Raw genomic sequence first — 22,520 nt, 5'->3', positions numbered from 1 at the left:
TGTTTAATATGTTTGCACATTGACACTGTAATTCCAGTTCTAAAAACTGTTCTTCAGAAAGAATCACACAAGTACAAAGATGTGCATAAAAGGTTGATTGTATCAGCATTGTTTGCTATAGGAAAAATTATAAACAGCCTAAAAGTTCAGGCATTGGTTAAATAATGTATAATATATTAATTATATAGAATACAATGTAATCTTATATATACACACTAAATGTGATACTAAAGTAAAAAATATACAGGCAGAACATTACTTTAATCATTTAATCAATGAATATTTATTGAATGATTACTATGCATTAGACACTGCCAAAAATTAGGGATATAATGTTAAAGAAAACAGACAAATCCTCATGAAGCTTATATATACATATCAACAGCAGTGGTGGCCTTTGCTTTGTAGAATTGGGGCTGGAAGGAAGTGGATTTTGTAAATTTTTACGCTTCCTTTTTTTTTGAGATGCAGTCTCACTCTGTCACCGAGGCTGGAGTGCAGTGGTGTGACCTCAGCTCACTGCAACCTCTGCCTCCCCGGTTCAAGCGATTCTTCTGCCTCAGTCTCCTGAGTAGCTGGGACTACAGGTGTGCGCCACCACGCCCAGCTAATTTTTTTATTTTAGTAGAGACAGGGTTTCACCATATTGGCCAGGTTGGTCTCGACCTCCTGAGCTTGTGATCCGCCCACGTTGGCCTCCCAAAGTGCTTGGATTACAGGTGTGAACCACCACGCCTGGCCATTTTTACTCTTTTTACTTTTTATACTTAGCTTATACAACATTGTATTGTAAGACATTTTTTAGAATGATTGTATAATTTAAAACCCAATAGATTTTTTTTTTTTTTTTTTTTTTTTGGAAGCAGAGTTTTGCTCTACGGCCCAGGCTAGAGTGCAGTGGCATGATCTCGGCTCACCGCAACCTCCACCTCCTGGGTTCAAGCAATTCTCCTGCCTCAGCCTCCCGAGTAGCTGGGATTACAGGAACAAGCCACCACGCCCGGCTAACTTTTGTATTTTTATTAGAGATAGGGTTTCACCATGTTGGCCAGGCTTGTCCCAAACTCCTGACCTCAAGTGATCCGCCTGCCTTGGCCTCCTAAAGTGCTGGGATTATAGGCATGAGCCACGGTGCCTGGCCCCAGTAGATATATTTTTAAAATTTTAGTTATTTCTGTCTGAGTCTGTCTGTGCTGCTATAACAGAATACTATAAATGAGTAATTGATAAAGAGTGTAAATTTATTTCTTACAGTTCCGAAGGTGGGAAAGTTCAAGATCAAGGCACCAGCATTGGTATCTTGTGAGGGCTGCTGTCTGCTCCCAAGAGGTCACCATGTTGCTGTGTTCTCAAGTGGTGGAAGGCGGAAGAGCAAGAGAGCAAAAAGGACCTAAGCTAGTTCACTCCATTCATGAGGGCAGATCCCCCAGGACCTAATCACTTCCCAAGAGGTCCCAGCTGTTCTCAGGCCATCCTCCTACTTTGGCCTCCCAAAGCACTGGGATTACAGATATGAACCACCACGCCTGGCCACTGGTAGTTAATTTCTTTTTTTTAAAAAATTATTATGTTAAAACTTTTGTGGGTACATAGTAACTGTATATATTTATGGGGTACATGACATAGGCATGCGATAAGCAATAATCACATCATAGAAAATGAGGTATCCATCCCCTCAAGCATTTATCCTTTGTATTACAGACAATCCAATTACACTCTTAGATATTTTTAAATGTACAGTTAAATATCATTGACTATAATCACTCTTTTGTGCTATCAAATACTAGGTCTTACTCATTCTTTCTAACTGTATACACTTTTTGTTCCCACTAACCATCCGCAGGCTGGGCGGAGTGGCTCACTCCTGTAATCCCAGCACTTTGGGAGGCCCAGGCAGGCAGATCACTTGAGGCCAAGAATTCAAGACCAGCCTGGCCAACATGGCAAAATCTTATCTCTGCTAAAAATACAAAAATTAGCAGGGTGTAGTGGCGGGTACCTGTAACCCCAGCTACTTGGGACACTGAGGCATGAGAACTGCTCAAAGCTGGGAGGTGGAGGCTGCAGTGAGCCAAGATCATGCCACTGCACTCCAGCCTGTGACAGTGTGTGACTCTGTCTCAAAACAAAAACAAAAACCATCTCCACTTACCCCCAACCCCTCACTACCCTTTCCAGCCTCTGGTAACTATCCTTCTACTCTCTATCTCCACAAGTTCAATTGTACTGATTTTTACCACCCACAAATAAGTAAGAACATGTGAAGTTTGTCTTTCTGTGTCTGACTTATCTCACTTAAGATAATGACCCCCAGTTCCACACATGTTGTTACAAATGACAGAATCTCATTCTTTTCATGGCTGCATAGTACTCCATTGTACATATGTATCATATTTTCTTTATCCAGTGATATGTTGATGAACATTTAGGTTCCTTCCAAATCTTGGCTATTGTGAACAATGCTGCAACAAACATGGAGGTGATAGCTGACATACTGATTTCCTTTCTTTTGGGTATATACCCAGCAGTGGGATTGCTGGATCGCATGATAGCTCTATTTTTAGGTTTTTTTTGAGGAACCTCCAAACTGTTGTCTATAATGGCTATACTAATTTATATTCTCACCAACAGTGTATGAGGGTTCCCTTTCCTCCACATCCTCACCAGCATTTGTTATTACCTGTCTTTTGGAGATAAGCCATTTTAACTGGAGTGAAATGATACCTCACTGTAGTTTTGATTTGCATTTCTCTGATGATCAATGATGTTGAGCACATTTTTGTATGCCTGTTTGTCATTTGCATGGCTTCTTTGGAGAAATGACTATTCAAATCTTTTGCCCATTTTTAAATCAGATTATTAAATTTTTCCTACAGAGACGTTTGAGCTCCTTATATATTCTCGTTATTAATCTCTTGTCAGATGAGTAGTTTGCAAATATTTTTTTCCCATTCTGTGGGTTGTCTCTTGATTTTGTTGATTGTTTCCTTGGCTGTGCAGAAGCTTTTTAACTTGATGTGATCCCATTTGTCCATTTTTGTTTGGTTGCCTATGCTTGTGGGGTATTACTCAAGAATTTTTTGCCCAGACCAATGTCCTGGAGAGTTTCCTCAGTGTTTTCCTGTAGTAATTTCATAGTTTGAGGTCTTAAGAGCAAGTCTTTAATCCATTTTAATTTGATTTTTGTATATGATGAGTTGTAGGGGTCTAGTTTTATTTTTCTGTATATGGATATCCAGTTTTCCCAGCACCATTTATTGAAGAGACTGTCCTTGCTCCAATGTATATTCTTGGCACCTTTGTCAAAAATGAGTTAACTGTAGGTGTATAGATTTGTTTCTGGCTTCTTTATTCTGTTCAATTGGTCTATGTGTCTGTTTTTATGCCAGTACCATGCTGTTTTGATTACTATAGCTTTGTAATATAATTTGAAGTCAGGTAATGTGATTTTTCCAGTTTCGTTCTTTTTGCTCAGGATAGTTTTGGTGAGTCTGGGTCTTTGTGGTTCCATATAAATTTTAGGGTTGTTTTTTCTATTCCTGTGAAGAATTTCATTGGTATTTTGATAGGGATTGTATTTAATCTGTAGACCGCCTTGGGTAGAATGGACATTTTAACAATAATGATTCTTCTAATACGTGAATATGGAATATATTTCTATTTTTAAGTGTCCTCTTCCATTCCTTTCATCAGTGTTTTATAGTTTTTATTGTAGAGATCTTTCACATCTTTGGTTAACTCCTGGGCGTTTAATTTTATTTGTGGCTATTGTAAATGGGATTCCATTTTTGATTCTTTTTCAGATTGTTCACTGTTGGCATATAGAAATGCTACAAATTTTTGTATGTTGATTTTGTATCCTGTAACTTTACTGAATTTGTTTATTAGTTCTAATAGTTTTTTGGTGGAGTCTTTAGGTTTTTTTTTTTAAATATAAGATCATATCATCTACATACAAGGATAATTTGACTTCTTTCTTTCCAATTTGGAGGCCCTTTATCTTTCTCTTGTTTAATTTTTCCATTTAGGACTTCCAGTACTTTCCATTGCTGAAAGTGGACATACTTGTTGTGCTCCAGATCTTAGAGAAAGGCTTTCAGTTTTTCCCCATGCAGTATGATACTAGCTGTGAGTCTGTCATATATGGCTTTTATTATGTTGAGGTATGTTCCTTCTATTTCCAGATTTTGGAGGGTTTTTATCATGAAGAGATGTTGAATTCTATCTAATGCTTTCTCAGCATCAATTGAAATGATCACATGGTTTTTGTCTTTCATTCTGTTGATATGATGTGTTATATCACATTGATTGGTTTGCGTATGTTTGACCATTCTTGCATCCCTGGGATAAATCTTACTTCATCATGATGAATGAATAATCTTTTTAGTGTATTGCTGAATTAGCTTGCTCATATTTTGTTGAGGATTTTTGCAAAAATATTCATTAGAGGTATTGGCCTGTAGTTTTCTTTTTTTGATGTGTCTTTTTCTGGTTTTGGTATCAGGATGATACTGGCCTTGTAGAATGAGTTTGGAAGTATTTCCCTCTCCTCTATTTTTTCAGTTCATTTTGAGCAGGATTGGTATTATTTCTTCTTTAAATGTTTGCTAGAATTCAGCAGAGAAGCTCTTAGGTTCTGGGCTTCTCTTTGCTGGGAGACCTTTTAATTACGGCTTTGATCTCATTATTTGTTATTGGTCTGTTCAGGTTTTGGATTTCCTCGTGGTTCAATCTCGGTAGGTAGGTTGTATGTGTCTAGGAATTTATCCATTTCCTCTAGACTTTCCAATGTGTTGGCATACAGTTGCTCATAGTAGCCACTAATGATCCGTTGAATTTCTGTGATATCAGTTGTAATGCCTCCTTTTTCATCTCTGATCTTACTTATTTTGTCTTCTTTCTTTTTATCTTTTAGTCTGGATAATGATTTGCCGATTTTATGTTTTCAAAAAACCAACTTTTTGTTCTGTCAATTTTTTGTATTTTTCGTTCATTTTAAATTCATTTCTGCTCTGATTTTTTTTTTTTTTTTTTTTTTTTTTTTAGATAGAATCTGGCTGTGTCACTCAGGAGGCACAGAGGTGTGATTTTGGCTCAGTGCAACCTCCACCTCCTGGGTTCAAGCTATTCTCCTGCCTCAGCCTCTTGTGTAGCTGGGATTACAAGTGCACGACACCATACCCAGCTAATTTTTGTATTTTTAGTAGAGACTGGGTTTCACCATGTTGGCCAGGCTGGTCTTGAACTCCTAGCTGGGATTACAGGTGTGAGCCACCAAGCCCGGCCCATACATTACATTTTTAAAAAACTGCATCTGAATTTCTGCTCTATACTCTACATTTTATTTGAATGTCCTCTGATCAAAAAGTTACCAGATTTATTAAAAATACCTTAAAAATTATATCTTTTTACACTATCTTCCTCAGAATTTGGCAGATTAAAACAAACATTCACAAATTATTGAGAGTAAACTGTTTCTCAACAATTGAAATGTGTAGTCCTTGTAGCTACACATTTTGACTATGTCCTTCACATGATTTAAATTTCCTTTGCACAATTTCTTAGAGGTTTGAGAATTCCTCAATAGAATAAAAGAAAAGCACAAGTCCTCTACCCATTGAAAAAATTTTTTGAGAAATGCTATCAGGTTGATAGACTTTATGAATTCAAAAATTTGGAAAACTTTTCTATATGTCTAAGCAGCAATTTAGTTTTTCATACGTGTGTGTATGTGTGTGTGTATACACATATATATGTTACCTTCTGGACACAGCATTCAAACAATAATTTCTAGGAGAGAATTGTAGGTAAGAGCTAAAGGATGTGTACTCAGGAAGCCAGTAATGGCGTGTGGTGCCTGGGTTCCAAGCTAGCCTTTTTTTTTTTTTTTTTAAATGATATGATCTTATTTTATTTTATTTTTTTATTTTTATTTTTTAAATTTTCTTATTTTATTTTATTATTATTATACTTTAAGTTTTAGGGTACATGTGCATAATGTGCAGGTTAGTTACATATGTATACATGTGCCATGCTGGTGTGCTGCACCCATTAACTCGTCATTTAGCATTAGGTATGTCTCCTAATGCTATCCCTCCCCCCACCCCCACCCCACAACAGTCCCCAGAGTGTGATGTTCCCCTTCCTGTGTCCATGTGTTCTCATTGTTCAATTCCCACCTATGAGTGAGAACATGCGGTGTTTGGTTTTTTGTTCTTGCAATAGTTTACTGAGAATGATGATTTCCAATTTCATCCATGTCCCTACAAAGGACATGAACTCATCATTTTTTATGGCTGCATAGTATTCCATGGTGCATATGTGTCACATTTTCTTAATCCAGTCTATCATTGTTGGACATTTGGGTTGGTTCCAAGTCTTTGCTATTCTGAATAGTGCCGCAATAAGCATACGTGTGCATGTGTCTTTATAGTAGCATGAATTATAGTCCTTTGGGTATGTACCCAGTAATGGGATGGCTGGGTCAAATGGTATTTCTAGCTAGCCTTTTTTGAAAAAACGTAGTGTTGCCCATACATATGCAAATGATAATAAACCAATAATGTATTAACTGTAATCTACTAGAAAGATTTCACCAGCAATAAAAGTTTGCTGTAGATACCTTTTGGGGGTAGATGACTTTAAGATGTCAAAAAGAGTCACATTTTATCTTTGATTAAAGTGTTTCATAGAGTAATATGCCATGAGAGTGGCTAGAAGAGGACTATTACACATAGTGTGTTTGAGTAAAGAAAACATGATCTACTGATAATAAAATGTTAGAAAATAGACTATCATGATTTCAAGTTATACAGTTGCACTGCCTCTGACCTGAAGATGAGCAGCTGTAAAGGGATCTGATTTGAGAGACGAAGGGACTAAGAGAGCTTCTGTTGCCTCCCATTTCACTTCTGCACCTGCCAGACCCTGATACCTTAAATGGGGAATGGGGAGATTTGCAGAGTACTACAGATACTGAGTACTGTCTATCAGCAGAGTTTGATACACTTAATGGAAATTCTACCTATTAAGTGATTATTCATTCATCTATTAGATAAATGAGAATGCTTTGCAGGAGGTAGGCACCTAGTAAATGCCAGATGGCAACTTAAGTTTCAATACAGTCATGCGGAGCTTAACAACTGGGACACATTCTGAGAAATGCATCACTAGATTTTGTCATTGTGCAACGATCGTAGCATGTACTTCCACAGACCTAGAAGGTATATATATTATTATTTATATATATTCTTCACATGGAAAACTAAATGCCCTATCACCATTATTGAATATCAATCTTTTCCCCCACTTAATGTGCAGTGCCAGTATCTTGTGCCAGGTATCAGGTTTCTATATGTGCTCCATTATAATCTTATGGTATCACCATCATACATGTGGTTCATCATTGACCAAAACATGGTTATGTGGTACATGACTGTATTTTGGAAGGATGGAGACTTTTGATATTCAGCATCTACTGCTATTCTCTTCACATGCTCTATCTTTTGCATTGACAGCTAAAAACTACAGTATCAAGGCTCCCTTGCAGCTAGGAGTTTAGATGTAGTCTCTGCCCTTGAGGCAGTTACATGACATTTGAAAATAGAAGAAAGTGAGGCACAGTGGCTAGGCTGGGCACGGTGGCTCACGCCTATAATCCTAACACTTTGGGAGGCTGAAGTAGGCAGATCACTTGAACTCAGGAGTCTGAGACCAGCCTTGGCAACATAGTGAGACCTTGTCAAAAAAGAAATAGAGAGAGAGAGAGAAAGAAAGAAAGAGAGAGAGAGAGAGAAAGAAAGAAAGAAAAGAAAGAAAGAAAGAAGAAAGAAAGAAAAACAGAGAGAGAAAGAGAGAGAGAGGGGAGGGAGGGAGGGACGAAGGAAGGAAAAGAAAGCGGAAGAGAGGTGGAGGCCATTGTATTCCTGTGGAGGTGCAGGAGCACATGTAGGCTCCAATAGATGTGAGTGTGGGCAGTGCTGGGCAACATTGCCTATTCTACTGCCACAGTGGCTTCCTGACCTCTGGACCCCAGAAGTGGCAATGTATCACCTTGAAGCCAAAAGCCTAGTCCTAGTCACCAATTTTTGCTCCTTTCAAAACCATCTTTCAATGGTTTTGTAAGCATCTAACTTTCTCTACTAAGTTCCTTCCTGATTAAAATAGCTTTTTCCTGCACTAAACCCTGACAGGTACTAATTGGTGTAAGGTGAGGGATTCTACCCCTTTGTCTTTCTGCATACTGCAATAGGCCACGTAATCAATGGATCAGTCCTACCGTTGCAAATTCAATCAGTCTTAACTGTACTGCAGCATATCCTGATGAGCTCAAAGATGTCATACCCCACCGTTTTAGTTCACTCAGGCTGCCATCACAAAATATCATAAACTGGGTCACTTATAGATAACAGAAATTTTATTTCTCACAGTTCTGAAACTGGGAAGTCCAAGATTAAGGCAACAGCAGATTTGGTGTCTGGTTGAGGGCCACCTTCCTAATGGAGGGAAACTTCTCACTATGTCCTCACAAGGTGGAAGTAAGGGGTCTCACGCCTATTTTATAAGGACACAAATCTCATTCATGAGGGTTCAACTTTTGTAATATAATCACCTCCTAAAGGCTTCGACCACCTAGTACCATTGCCTTAGGGATTAGGATTTCAACATTTGGATTTGGTGAGGGATGCAAATATTCAGAGCACAGGACACACCATCTCCAAAGCCTAACTCATTGGTAGACTATGGCTGCTCAGTTTTCTCTAGGGTTAAAAAGAGTTTTATTTTGGCCAGAGCAATTAGGCAAGAGATAGAAATAAAGGGCTTCCAAATGGCAAAGGAAGAAGTCAACTCAGTCTGGTTCACAGATGACATAATTTTATTTTTATTTTTATTTTTTATTTTTTGAGACAGGGTCTCCCTCTCTGTCTCACCCAGGCTGGAGTACAGTGGTGTAACTGCACTCCAGCCTCACCCTTCCAGGCTCAAGCAATCCTCCTGCCTCAGCCTCCTGAGTAGTTGGGACTACAGGCCCACACCATTATGTCTGGCTAATTTTTGTATTTTTCATAGAGATGGGATTTTGCCTTGTTGCACAGGCTGGTCTCGAACTCCTGGGTTCAAGTGATCCACCCACTTTGGCCTCCCAAAGTACTAGGATTATAGGCATGAGCCACCATGCCTAGCCAATATAATCTTATACTTAGAAAAACCTAAAGACTTCACCTAAACATTGTTAGAAATAACAAAGTCAGTACAATTGCGGGATACAAAATCAACATACAAAAATCAGTAGCACTTACATAAGCTACTGTAAGTGGGCAGTAACAATCTGAAAAACAAATCAAAAAAGCAATCTCATTTACAATGGCTACAAAGAATATAAAATATCTAGGAACCAATATATCCATAGAAGTTAAAGATATATATATAAGGAAAACTATAAAGTACTGATTAAAGAAATTGAAGAGGACACAAAGAGTGGAAAGATGTTCCAGGCTCATGAATTGAAATCATTAATATTATGAAAATGATAATCTTACTCCAAACAATTTATAGATCCAATGCAATCTCAATCAAAATACCAATGACATTCTTCACAGAAATAGAAACAAAATCCTAAAATTTACATGAAACCACAAAAGACCTTACATAGGCAAAGCAGTCGTGAGCAAAATAAACCAAAGCTAGGCCAGGTGTGATGGCTTGAACCTGTAATCTCAGCACTTTGGCAGGCCAAGGCAGGAAGAATATTTCAGCCCAGAAGGTTGAGGCTGCCGTGAGCCATGATCGCACCACTGCGCTCCAGCCAGAGTGACAGAGAAAGAACCTGCCTCTAAATTTTTTTTTTAATTAAAGAGAACAAAGCTGGAGGCATCACATTACCTGACTTCAAAATGTACTACAAAGCTATAGTAACCAAATCAGCATAGTACTGGCATAAAAACAAACACATACACCAGTGGAATAAAATAGGGAACCCAGATATAAATCCACACATTTACAGCCAACTCATTTTTGACAAAGGCACCAAGAACATACCACAGGTAAAGGACAGTCTCTTCAATAAATGGTGCTGGGAAAACTGGATAACCATATGCAGAAGAATGAAACTAGACCCCTATTTCTTACCGTATACAACAGAACTAACCAAAAAAGATTAAAGACTTAAATCCAAGACATGAAACTACTGGAAGAAAACATTGGGGAAACTCTCCAAGATATTGGTCTGGGCAAAGATTTTTGTGTAAGACCTTAAGAACACAGGCAACCAAAGCAACAATAGACAAATGAGATTATATCAAGCTAAAAAGCTTCTGCACAGCAAAAGAAACAAGCAACAGAGCAAAGAGACAACCCACAGAATGGGAGAAAATATTTACAACTATCCACCTAACAAGAAATTAATAACCAGAATATATAAGGAGCTCAAACAACTCAATGGTAAAAAAAAAAAAAAATTAAATTAAATTAAATTTAAAAACCCACACAAATGATTCAATTGTTTTAATGGGCAAGCAATCTGAATAGACATTTCTCAAAAAAAAAAAATACATACATATAGCCAACAGGTATGTAAAAAAATGTTCAACATCACTCATTATCAGAGAAATGCAAATCAAAACCACAATGAATTATCACAAGTCAGTTAAAATGGCTTTTATCAAAAAGACCAGGAATATCAGACTCTGTTGAGAATGTGGAGAAAGAGGAACACTCATACACTGGTGGTGAGAATGTAAATTAGTACAGCTATTATGGAAAACTATATAGAGTTTTCTCAAATAACTAAAAACTGCTATATGATCCAGCAATTTCACTACTGGGTATATATACAAAAGAAGCAAAATCAATATGTCAAAGGGATATCTGCACTTTCATGTTTACTGGAGCACTATTCACAATAACCAAACTATGGAATCAACCTAAGTACCCATCATTGGGCGAAAGGATAAAGAAAATGTGGTATATATACACAATGGAATATTGTTAATCTATAAAACAGAATGACATCCTGTCATTTGTAGGAACTTGGATGGAACTAGAGGTTACTATGTTAAGCAAAATAAGCCAAGCACAGAAAGGCAAATATCACATGTTCTCATTCTTATGTGGGAGCTTAAAAAGTGGATCTCATGAAGATGAAAATAAATTTGTCATTACCAGAGGCCAGGAAGGGTGAGGGGAATGAAGAAAGCTGGGTTAATGGGTACAAATATACAGTCTGATAGAAGAAATAGGATCTAGTGTTTGCTAGATCAGTAGAGTGACTATATTTGTAAACTATACCTTACAATAGTTTATTGCATATTTCAAAATAGCTAGAAAACAATAATGCAAGTGTTTCTAGCATAAATAAAAGACAAATATTTAAGGTAATGGATATCTCAATTACACTGATTTGATCTTTACAAATAATATAAATGTATTAAATTATCACATATGCCCCAAATGTACATTTTTAAAAATTAAAAATTAAGAGAAAAGTTTAATTTTCAAAAACAAAAATATTACTGACACAATTATGTATAAGAATGCATCAACAGGCAGTTCAAAAAAGTGGAAATAGAAATGGTCAATAAACATATGCAAAAACACAGCCTCATTAAAAATGGCAAAATGCAAATTTTTATTAAAATGAAGTAACACTTTTTAGATATATTGGCAAGAAAAAAAAAATCAAGTTTGGGCCAAATGCGGTGGCTTATGCCTGTAATCCCAACACTTTAGGAGGCTGAGGTGGGCAGATTGCTTGAGCTGAGGAGTTTGAGACCAGCCTGGGCAACACGGCAAAACCCCATCTCTGCAAAAAAATACAAAAATTAGCTGGACATAGTGGTGCATACCTGTAGTCCCGGCTCCTTGGAAAGCTGAGGTGGGAAGATCACTTGAACGTGGAAGGTTGAGGCTGCAGTGAGCAGTCATCGCACCACTGCACTCCAGCCTGGGTGACAGAGCAAGACCCTGTGTCAAATAAATAAATAAATAATCAAGTTTGATATTATCAAATACTGGCAAGACCATGGATAAAATAGATATTTCGTGCTCTGCTGGTGGGAATATATATTGGTGCAGTAACCTGTAAGCGGAATTTGACAGATTCTACTGAAATGTTTAAAATGCACACTCAATGACTGCATTTTAACCTCCATGCACACAAGGAAAAATGTATAAGCATGTTCATTGGACCATTGTTTAAAATAGGAAGAGATGTTAAGCTTAAAATGTCCATCAATAAATGACCACCTAAATAAACCAGGTCCATCTTTGAAAAACTAGGCAGCTATTAATAAGGATGAGATGGAGCCATGTATTCTTATCTGGGAAGATCTCCAAATTCCATTGGTAGGTGTAAAAAGCAAGTTGCAGAAGGATTCATCAGGCATGCCATTTTCTTAAAAGCATATTTTCTACTATATATATTTAATAAGCACATATTTATCCATTGAAGTACATTAGAAGTGGCCTGAAAGAATACACACTAAGCAATAATTACCACTGGAGAATACAGGAAGGGTAGCAACATGCTGTGAGCCTCATTTCTTACATTTTACAAATTTGAAAAGCCAGTTAAGTAGAGGTCGGATAAGAGAGTTTCTGTTTGCATTGCCTATGCCAGAGGTTTTCAAATGCTAAATATGGTCCTAAAATTATTCAGGAAGATAAAGATAAAGATACAGATTTTAGACCACCACCTCCAGGAACTTTGACTTATGTACATATAAAGCAAAGCCTAGGAATGAAATGTTTAAAAAGCTTCCCTGGTAAGTATAAAGTGATTGGAGCCATGCTGAAGGTCACTGTTCCCAGCCCAGCTAAAATTAATTCAACACATAGAAGAGCAGAGAAGCAAGGATAAGACATTGGCTATATGTGCGTGCCTTCTACTAGGGTAGAAATACCCAGTGCTATTGCTAGAAAGCACAGACTTGACTTACCAATTACTAATAAAGCCATTCTCACAGGGTTAATAAGAATTTTGGACAGAAATATAGCTATAATTAAGCATTAATCAGGCTATATTTTGACCCACTTCTTTGTAACCAAAAGTCACATAGCACTAGATACTCACAATTTGCAGCCCTGTTTTTCCTATAGATAGGATTTCTGACATTAGATTCATAAGACTTGTTTAAGAATTGCTTAAGCAGACTCTGAATTCCAGTGGAATGGCTGATGCCAACCAGTTTGAAGACCCCCACAGCAGAACTGAGTCAGCATGAGAACACATTTTTTCATCTCCCTGGGCCATGATTTCACCCTGCACTCTTCGACCAATCAATATCTCCACACTTCAGCCAACTCCAAAACCCTTAACAATCCTAGCCCCAAATTTCTCAGGGAGATGGATTTTAGGTTTACTTTCATTTCCTCATTCAGCAACCCTTCGCTTAAACCTCTTTCTCTGCTGCAATCCAATATATCAGCACGTTGACTTGCTGTGCACATTGGGTAATGGACATATTACAGTTACACACACTTATTGGTGCCTGAGAAATTAACTGAGAATGGGATAGAGCAAGACGGCTGATAGAGGCTTATACTGTTCATCCTCCACATAGCAACACCAAATTTTAACTACTAACTACACACAACAAGCACCATCATAAGAACCAAAAATCAGGTGAGCAATCATAGTACCTGATTTTAACTTTATATCACTGAAAGAGACATTGAAGAGGGCAGGAAAGACAGCGTTGAAGCACTGACGCCACCCCTCCTTCATCCCCCAGCAGCGGCCATGTAGCACAGAGAATCTGGGTGCTTGGGAGAGGGAGAGTGCAGCAATTGTGAGGCTTTTCATTGAACCCAGTGCTCCCCTGTTACAGTGGAAAGCAGAACCAGGTTCTACTCAGCTGATGTTCATTTGGCCCAGCTCTAGCCAGAGAGAAATTGTCCATCCCAGTGGTGGGAGCTTGAGTTCCAGCAAGCCTCATTACAGTGGGCTGGAGTGCTCTGGGGCACTAAGTGAACTTAAGGGTCAGTCTAGGTCACAAGGAGTGCAATTCCTAGGCAAGTCCTAGTGCTGAGCTGGGCTCAGAGCCAGTGGACTGGGCAGGCATGAAACCTACTGAGACACCAGCCGGGGTGGCTTGGGAGGGTGCTTTTGTCACCCTTCCCTCACCCCCCAGCAGTGGCCATGTGGTGCAGAGAAATCTTTGTGCTTGGGAGAGGGAGAGCACAGCAACCAGGGGACTTTACATTGAACTTAGTGCTGCCGTCTCACAGTGGAGACCTGGCAGGATTCATCTCCTGCTGACAAAAGAGCCCCTAGGCCCTGAATAACCACCAGCAATACCCAGGTAATACACTATGGGCCTTGGGCTCTGAGACATGCTGGCTTCAAGTGTGACCCAGCACATTCCCAGCTGTGGTGGCTACAGTGAAAGATCTTTCTGTTTGAGAAAAACAGGGGGGAAAGTAAAGGGGACTCCGTCTTGCACTTCAGGTACCAGCTCAGCCACAGTGGGGTGGAGCAATAAGCAGACTCTTCAGGTCACCACGTCCAAGCCTAGGCTCTTGGTTAGCATTTCTGGACCTGCCATGGACCAGAAGGAAGCCCACTACTCTGAAGAGTGAGTGTCAGGTCTGGCAGCACTCATCACAAGCTGACAAAAGGGCCCTTGGGCTTTAAGTGAACATCAGCGGTAGCCTGGCAGAACCCCTCGTGGGGTGCTTATGGTGGTGGCCACAGGGAGAGAAAAGTGGGAAGGACTTTGTCTTATGGTTTGAGTGCCAGCTTTGCTGCAGTAGAGTAGAATACCCAGTAAATTTCTAAGGTATTTGACTTAAATCCCTGGCTCTCAGACAACATCTCTGGACCAACCTAGGTCTGGAGGAACTCACTGCCCTGAATGGAGGGACATAAATCAGACTGACTTTGCCATATGCTGATCATAAAGCCCTAGGTCCTAGAGTGAACTTAGGTGGTAGCCAGATAGTAGTTACAGCAGGCCTTGGGTGGGGCCCAGTGCTGTGCTGGTTTCATGTCTCAGCCAGCACAGTCCTGGTGGTGGTGGCTACAGGGTACTTGTGTCCCTCCACCTCCAGTTCCAGGAGACTCAGCACAGAGTCAGGGAGAGACGCTGCTTGTGAAAAAATAAGAGAAAAAAATAAAAGTGTCTGCCTGGTAATCTAGAGAATTCTTCCAGATCTTATCCAAGACTACCAGAGCAGTACCTCTATGAGTCTGCAAGAAACATAATATTATTGGACTTGGGGCCCAAGTTCCTTCAAAATACCCAGAAAGCCTTTCCAAGGAGGATGGGCACAAATAAGCCCAGACTGTGAAGACTACAATAAGCGCCTAACTCTTCAATGCCCAGACATTAACGAACATCTACAAGCATCAAGACCATCCAGGAGAAAATGACCTCACCAAACAAAATAAATAAGGAACTAGGGACCAATCCTGGAGAAACAGATATGTGACCTTTCAGACAGAGAATTCAAAGTAGCTGTGTCGAGGAAACTCAAAGAAATCCAAGAAACACAAAACAGAAATTCAGAATTCTTTTTTTTTTTTCTTGAGATGAACGCCCAGGCTGGAGTGTAGTGGTACGATCTTGGCTCACTGCAACCTCTGCCTCCTGGGTTCAAGTGATCTTCCCACCTCAGCCTCCTAAGTAGCTGGAATTATAGGTATGTGCCACCACACCCAACTAATTTTTATGTTTTTAGTAGACACGGAGTTTTGCCATTTTGGCTAGGCTGGTCTTGAACTCCTGACCTCAAGTGATCAGCCTCCCAAAGTGCTGCGATTACAGGTGTGAGCCACTGCGCCTGGCCAGGAATTCAGAATTCTATCAGACAAATTTAACAAAGAGATTGAAGTTATTAAAAAGAAATGAAATTCTAGTGCTGAAAAGTACAACTGCCATGCTGAAGAATGCATCTGGGTCTCTTAATAACAGAAGTGATCAAGCAGAAGAAAGAATTAATGAGCTTGAAGACAGGCTATTTGAAAATCCACAGTCAGAGGAGACAAAAAGAAAGAGTAAAAAACAATGAAGCATGTCTACAAGATATAGAAAATAGCCTTAAAAGGGCAAATCTAAGCACTATTGGCCAAAAAGAGGAGGTTGAGGAAGAGATGGGGATAGAAAGTTTATTGAAAGGGATAATAACAAAGAACTTCCCAAACCCAGAGAAAGATATCAATATTCAAGTACAAGAAAGTTATAGAACATCAGGCAGATTTAATCCAAAAAAGACAACCTCAAGGCATTTAATAATCAAACTCCCAAAGGTCAAAGATAAAGAAAGGATCTTAAAAACAGCAACAGAAAAGAAACAAATAAAATATAATAGAGCTCCAATACATCTGGCCTCAGACTTTTCAGTGGAAACCTTATAGGCCAGGAGAAACTAGCATGACATATTTTAAATGCTGAAGGGAAAAAAAAACTTTAACCCTAGAATAGTATATTCAGCAAAATATATCTTTTAAGCATGAAGGGGAAATAAAGACCTTCCCAGACAAACAAAAGCTAAGGGATTTTCATCAACACCAGACCTGTCCTATAAGAAATGCTAAAGGAGGCCAAGCGTGGTGGCTCATACGTGTAATCCCAGCAGTTTGTGAGGCTGAGGCGGGTGGATTGCTTGAGGCCAGGAGTTCCAGACCAGCCTGACCAACATGGTCAGGTGTCTCTACTAAAAATACAAAAATTAGCTGGGTGTGGTGGCGCATGCCTGTAGACCCAACTACTTGGGAGGCTGAGGCACTATAATTGCTTGAACATGGGAGGCAGAGGTTGCAGTGAGCTGAGATCATGCCACTGCACTCCAGCCTGGGCAAAAGAGTGAGACTCCATCTCAAAAAAAAAAAAGAAATGCTAAAGAAAGTTCTTACATCTGAAAGAAAAGGACATTGATGAGCAATAGGAAGTCACGTGAAGCTACAAAACTCACTGGTAATAGCACACAGAAAGACATAGAATATTATAACACTGTAATTACGGTGTTCAAAATACTCTTAAGCAGAAAGACTAAGCAATGAACTAATCAAAAATAATAACTACAGCAATTTGTCATGACAGACAGTACAATAAGACATGAAGAGAAACAACAAAAAGTTAAAAAGCAGGAGGATGAAGTTAGAGTTTTTATTAGTTTTCTTTTTGCTTATTTGTTTGTTTATGCAATCAGTGTTAAGTTGTCATCAGTTTGAAACAATGGGTTATGAAACAGTAGTTGCAAGCCTCATGGTAACCCCAAATTGAAAAACATACAATGGGCCAGGCACAGTGGCTCACGCCTGTAATCCCAGCACTTTGGGGGGCTGAGACGGACGGATCACTTGATATGAGGAGTTGGAGACCAGCCTGGCCAACATGGTGAAAACCCTGTCTCTACTAAAAATACAAAAATTAGCCAAGTGTGGTAGTGGGCACCTGTAGTCCCAGCTACTCGGGAGGCTGAGGCAGGGGAATCACTTGAACCTAGGAGGCAGAGATTGCAGTGAGCCAAGATTGTGCCACTGCACTCCAGCCTGGGTGAAAGAGTGAGACTTCATCTCAAAAAATGACAACAACAACAAAAAACTGGACTCTTTCATCATTATATAATAACCTTCTTTGTCTCTATAGGCGGCAGAAACAAAGAAGGTCATTATATAATAATCAAGGAGTCAGTTTAGCAAGAGGATATAACAATTATATATGCACCCAACACTGGAGCATCCAGATATATGAAGCAGCAAATATTATTTAAGGTAAAAAGACAGCCCTCAGTACAATAATAGCTGGAGATTTTAACATCCCACTTTCACCAATGGACAGATCTTCTAGACAGAAAATCAACAAGGAAATATCAGGCTTAAACTGCACTATAGAACAAATGGACCTAATAGATATTTACAGAGCATTTCATCTGAAGGCTGCACAATACACATTCTTCTCCTCAGCACATGGATAATTCTCAAGGATAGACCATATGTTAAATCACAAAGCAAGCCTTTAAAAAATTCAAAAAAATTGAAATAACATCAGGCATCTTCTCTGACCACAATGTAACAAAACAAGAGATTTGGAAGCTATACAAATACACAGCAATTAAACAATATGCTTCTGAATGACCAGTGGGTCAATGAAGAAATTAAGAGGGAAATTGAAAAATTTGTTGAAACAAATGATAATGGAAACAGAACATACCAAAACCTATGGAATACAGCAAAAGCAGTACTAAGAGGGAATTTTATAATTATAGGTATCTACATTTAAAAAGAAGAAAAACTAATCTAATAATCATAAATAACCTAATGGTACATGTTAAAGAACTACAAAAGCAAGAGCAAACCAAACTCAAAATTAGCAGAAGAAAAGAAATAATAAATATCAGAGCAGGTGGGGTGTGGTGGCTGACGTCTATAATCCCAGCACTTTGGGAGGCTGAGGCAGGCTCATCACTTGAGGTCAGGAGTTCAAGACCAGCCTGGCCAACACGGTGAAACCCCATCTCTACTAAAATACAAAAATTAGCTGGGCATGGTGGCACGTGCCTGCAGTCCCAGCTACTCCAGAGGCAGAGTTGAGAGAATCGCTTGAAACCAGGAGGTTGCAGTGAGCTTAGATCATGCCATTGCACTCCAGCCTGGGTGACAGAGCGAGACTTGGTCTCAAAAAAAAAAAAAAAAAAAAAAAAAGGGATACATGAAGGTCTAAGTGGATTTTGAGTTTATTTAATTTATTGTTCTCTAATAGGCCTAGAATATAAAATAAAGAAATAGGATAATACTTTTTTTGTATTGCTTCTGAAGTGATACAAATGAAATTATATCTTCCTCAGACCTTCTACAAGCTACAAAAATTCATAGACTATTTGAAAATAAGCCTTGCTACTAGTCTTATCAAAAACTTCAAAATGTTTCCACTTCTTTGAAGTGCAATTGGTGGCATGAAAAGAACCCAGAACTAGAAGATGAAGGGCACAGGTGGGTTTTAGCCCTGGCTTCTTTTTTTTTTTTTCTTTTTTGAGACGGAGTTTCACTTTTGTTGCCTAGGCTGGAGTGCATGATCTTGGCTCACTGCAACCTCCACCTCCTGGGTTCAAGTGATTCTCCTGCCTCAGCCTCCTGAATAGCTGGGATTACAGGTTCCCGCCACCACACCCAGCTAATTTTTGTATTTTTGGTAGAGACGGGGTTTCACCATGTTGGCCAGGCTGGTCTCGAACTCCTGACATCAGATGATCCGCCTGTCTTGGCCTCCCAAGGTGCTGGGATTACAGGCGTGAGCCACTGCAGCCGGCCTAGCCTAGCCCTGGCTTCTTTTCTTACAAGTTGTGTGTCCTTGGGCATTTATTTAACCTTTCTGATCTGCAGTTTTCTTTATCTGTAAAGTCAACAGTTGTAAAGATTAAATGAGATAACTTTTGAACAGTGCTTTTCAAACTAGAAAACACCGCAAATATTTGATTATGAGGTAGGTTTGTCCAAGTCCCAATGGCTGTGGGAGGACTGAAAATAAAAGATAAAATTTTTAAACTTACAATTGTATGTGCTAAAGGAAGATGGCCAGGATGGTGAAGTGTGCAGTGACCTTGTGGTTAGAAATGTGGTTGAAGGAACTAAGACTGTTACTCTGAAGCCTGAACACTGGGGTTGCAGAGAGGAGAATCAATATTTACAGCCTGGCCTGGTGGGAATCCTACTGTATGACTTGGCCTTTAGCAGTGTCAGATTTTTAAAAATATTCCTGTTTTATTTAGAAATGAGTTATCACCTCGCCTTGCTCATTTTCCTCTCTTTACATTCCCTTAATCCAAAAACCAGGAAGGATGCAGGCTTAGGTCTTCAGATGTCTCAGGCTGATCTCTCTGTGCTTATAGAATCTTTTTAAGGCCACAGGAGAGGTAGGTGACACCTGGATGTAGTCTCAAAACAAAGCTCAACATGAATATCTTGGTGGAAATCTGAAGGAAATGGAACAGGAGGAAAATGAAGACACAACTTTGAGGCACATATGGATTGGAAGTTGTCTAATGGAAGGTCTGGATACCTTTCAGAATTCTCAGAGGATATACTTTTTAAGGTATAAGTGACTCATGACAGGAGGAGTGGAGAGCTGGTGACCAATTTGAAAATTGCTCAGGAATGCAGATTGATGTTTGGAACATCAATTTCCATAGTTTATATACTTTCTACTATTCAATCAAATTAAGATTGATGTTTGGAACTCCAATTTCCACAGTTTCTATTGCTTCTCTTTTCTCATAATAGTCTTTCTACCTCTTTTTATTTAACCAAATAAGACACAGTGAGTTTAATGAATTTTGGGTTTTTTTTCCCCCAGTTGGGAAGATCTGTCAATATTTCATAGGCAAGCAAAAAGAGGCACTAAAAGGGACCTATTAAAATATTTTAGTCACTTCTGAAGATCCAAAGACAGGTTCTTTTTTTGCAAAGCTTTATTCTCTTTTTATGAATTCCTCTTTTTGCTGATTTGTCTTTTATTTCTTTCCTTTTTTTTTTTCTTCTGAGACAGAGTTTCACTCTGTCTCCCAGGCTGGAGTGCAGTCGCATGATCTCGGCTCACTGCAAACTCCACTTCCCGGGTTCAAGCGGTTCTCCTGCCTCTGCTTCCTGAGTAGCTGGGACTACAGGCACACACCACCATGCCCAGCTAACTTTTGTTTTTTTTTATAGAAATAGGATTTCACCATGTTGGCCAGGCTGGTCTCCAATGCCTGACCTTAAGTAATCCACCTGCCTCGGCCTCCCAAAGCACTGGGATTACAGGCATGAGCCACCATGCCCAGCCTGATTTGTCTTTTGTGATTACTCAAAGATCAAACAGCTCATACTATGTACATCAGCTTTACAGACCTGGCAAGGTAGCCCTTTGGCTTGCCTTCATAGTTGTGAACCTGCAATTAAGTCATCAAAAATTTTCAGCCTGCTGCCTATTTACAATGTAAACAAGTGATTGCTAGTATCAAGCTATTTGTGAATACAGAATTTTTTTTTCTTTTTTCAGAGGGAGCATCGCTCTGTCGCCCAGGCTGGAGTGCAGTGGCACAATCAATCTCGGCTCACTGCAACCTCCGCCTCCTGGGTTCAAGTGATTCTCCTGCCTCAGTCTCCTGAGTAGCTGGGACTACAGGCATGCACCACCACATCCGGCTTTTTGTATTTTTAGTAGAGACGGGGTTTCACCATGTTAGCCAGGCTGGTCTCGAACTCCTGACCTCAAGCAATCCACCCACCTTGGCCTCCCAAAGTGCTGGGATTACAGGCGTGAGCCACCGTGCCTGGCCTGAATACAGAATTTTTGAAACATTTCTTTGGCTAAAACAGCATTTTTAAATAAGGAAATTTGCAAAAAGAGTTGAGGTTTCATTAGAGACATGAAGATTTAATTTGAGTTGTAATTTTTGACATAATAAAGAGTGAAGCAAAGTTTTTCAGAGATTTGAGCTATTTCATTGTGTTGACAGATGTAATGACTATAGCATCAGAATCTACATGGATGTGGCTTCACTAAGCAGAAAATATAACATTTTGTATAATTAGAAGTTTGCTGTTTTGAGTACACCTTCTTCCATCTATTTACACTCACAAGTTCACCAGGGAAACACTTTCCCTCCAAATGCAGTGGGGTAGATATGAGTTGCTCTACATACTTGGGTGTATGAGTTGTCACCTTATCTATATGTTCTAAAATTACCTCTGATTCTTAACCTCGACTAGCCAAAGCAGTGAGAAAGTCCATTTCGGATATGTTTTGGGAAATTTCCCCCTTTTGTTAGGGTCACCTAAAAATCCAAGTTGAAGACTCTACTTCCAGGTATAATTTCTATGGTTTATTACTGGAAAAGTTTCTCTAAATATGTGGATCACTGGAAATAAGAGGAAGCACAGGGTTCTCCGAGTGAAGCTGGCTTTTGGAATTACTTGGCTGCAACTGTCATTTGCTACTTTAAGATTTTACTTATTGATTTTTTTTTTTGAGACAGAGTCTCACTCTGTTGCCCAGTCTGGAGTGCAGTGGTGCGATCTCAGCTCACCGCAACCTCTGCCTCCCGTGTTCAAGCGATTCTCCTGCCATAGCCTCCTGAGTAGCTGGGACTATAGTCACGTGCCACCACGCTTGGCTAATTTTTGTATTTTAGTAGAGACAGGGTTTCAGCTGCTCTGCCTATGGAGTAGCCGTTGTTTTATTCATTTACCTTAATAAACTTGCTTTTTTTTTTTTTAAATGAAAACCGCTCTGTTGGCCAGGGTGGTCTTGAACTTCTAACCTTAAGTATTCCACCTGCCTCAGTCTCTCAAAGTGCTGGAATTACAGGCATGAGCCACTATGCTCGGCCTGCCATTTTCTATTGATAATTTTCTTCTCTTCCTTGGGGAGAGTAAAAGGGAGAGAACACAGTCTGAGTAGATCCTGTTCAAAATAAGCTGGGCGCAGTGGCTCACGCCTGTAATCCCAGCAATTTGGGAGGCCAAGGAGTGCAGAACACCTGAGGTCAGGAATTTGAGACCAGCCTGGCTAACATGGTGAAACCCTGTTTCTACTAAAAAT

The 22,520-nt window shown here is 39.4% G+C and overlaps 1 pseudogene; it reads left to right on the top strand.

Annotated features, from left to right (window-relative positions):
* Positions 1-21,769: 21,769 nt before the first annotated feature.
* Positions 21,770-21,967, top strand: LOC112439778 (small nucleolar RNA U3; annotated as a pseudogene).
* The last annotated feature ends 553 nt before the right edge of the window (positions 21,968-22,520 follow it).

This window comes from Pan paniscus, chromosome 3 (assembly GCF_029289425.2).
Source record: "Pan paniscus chromosome 3, NHGRI_mPanPan1-v2.0_pri, whole genome shotgun sequence".
NCBI classification, from domain to species: domain Eukaryota; kingdom Metazoa; phylum Chordata; class Mammalia; order Primates; family Hominidae; genus Pan; species Pan paniscus.
This window is presented reverse-complemented; position numbering and strand designations above follow the sequence as displayed.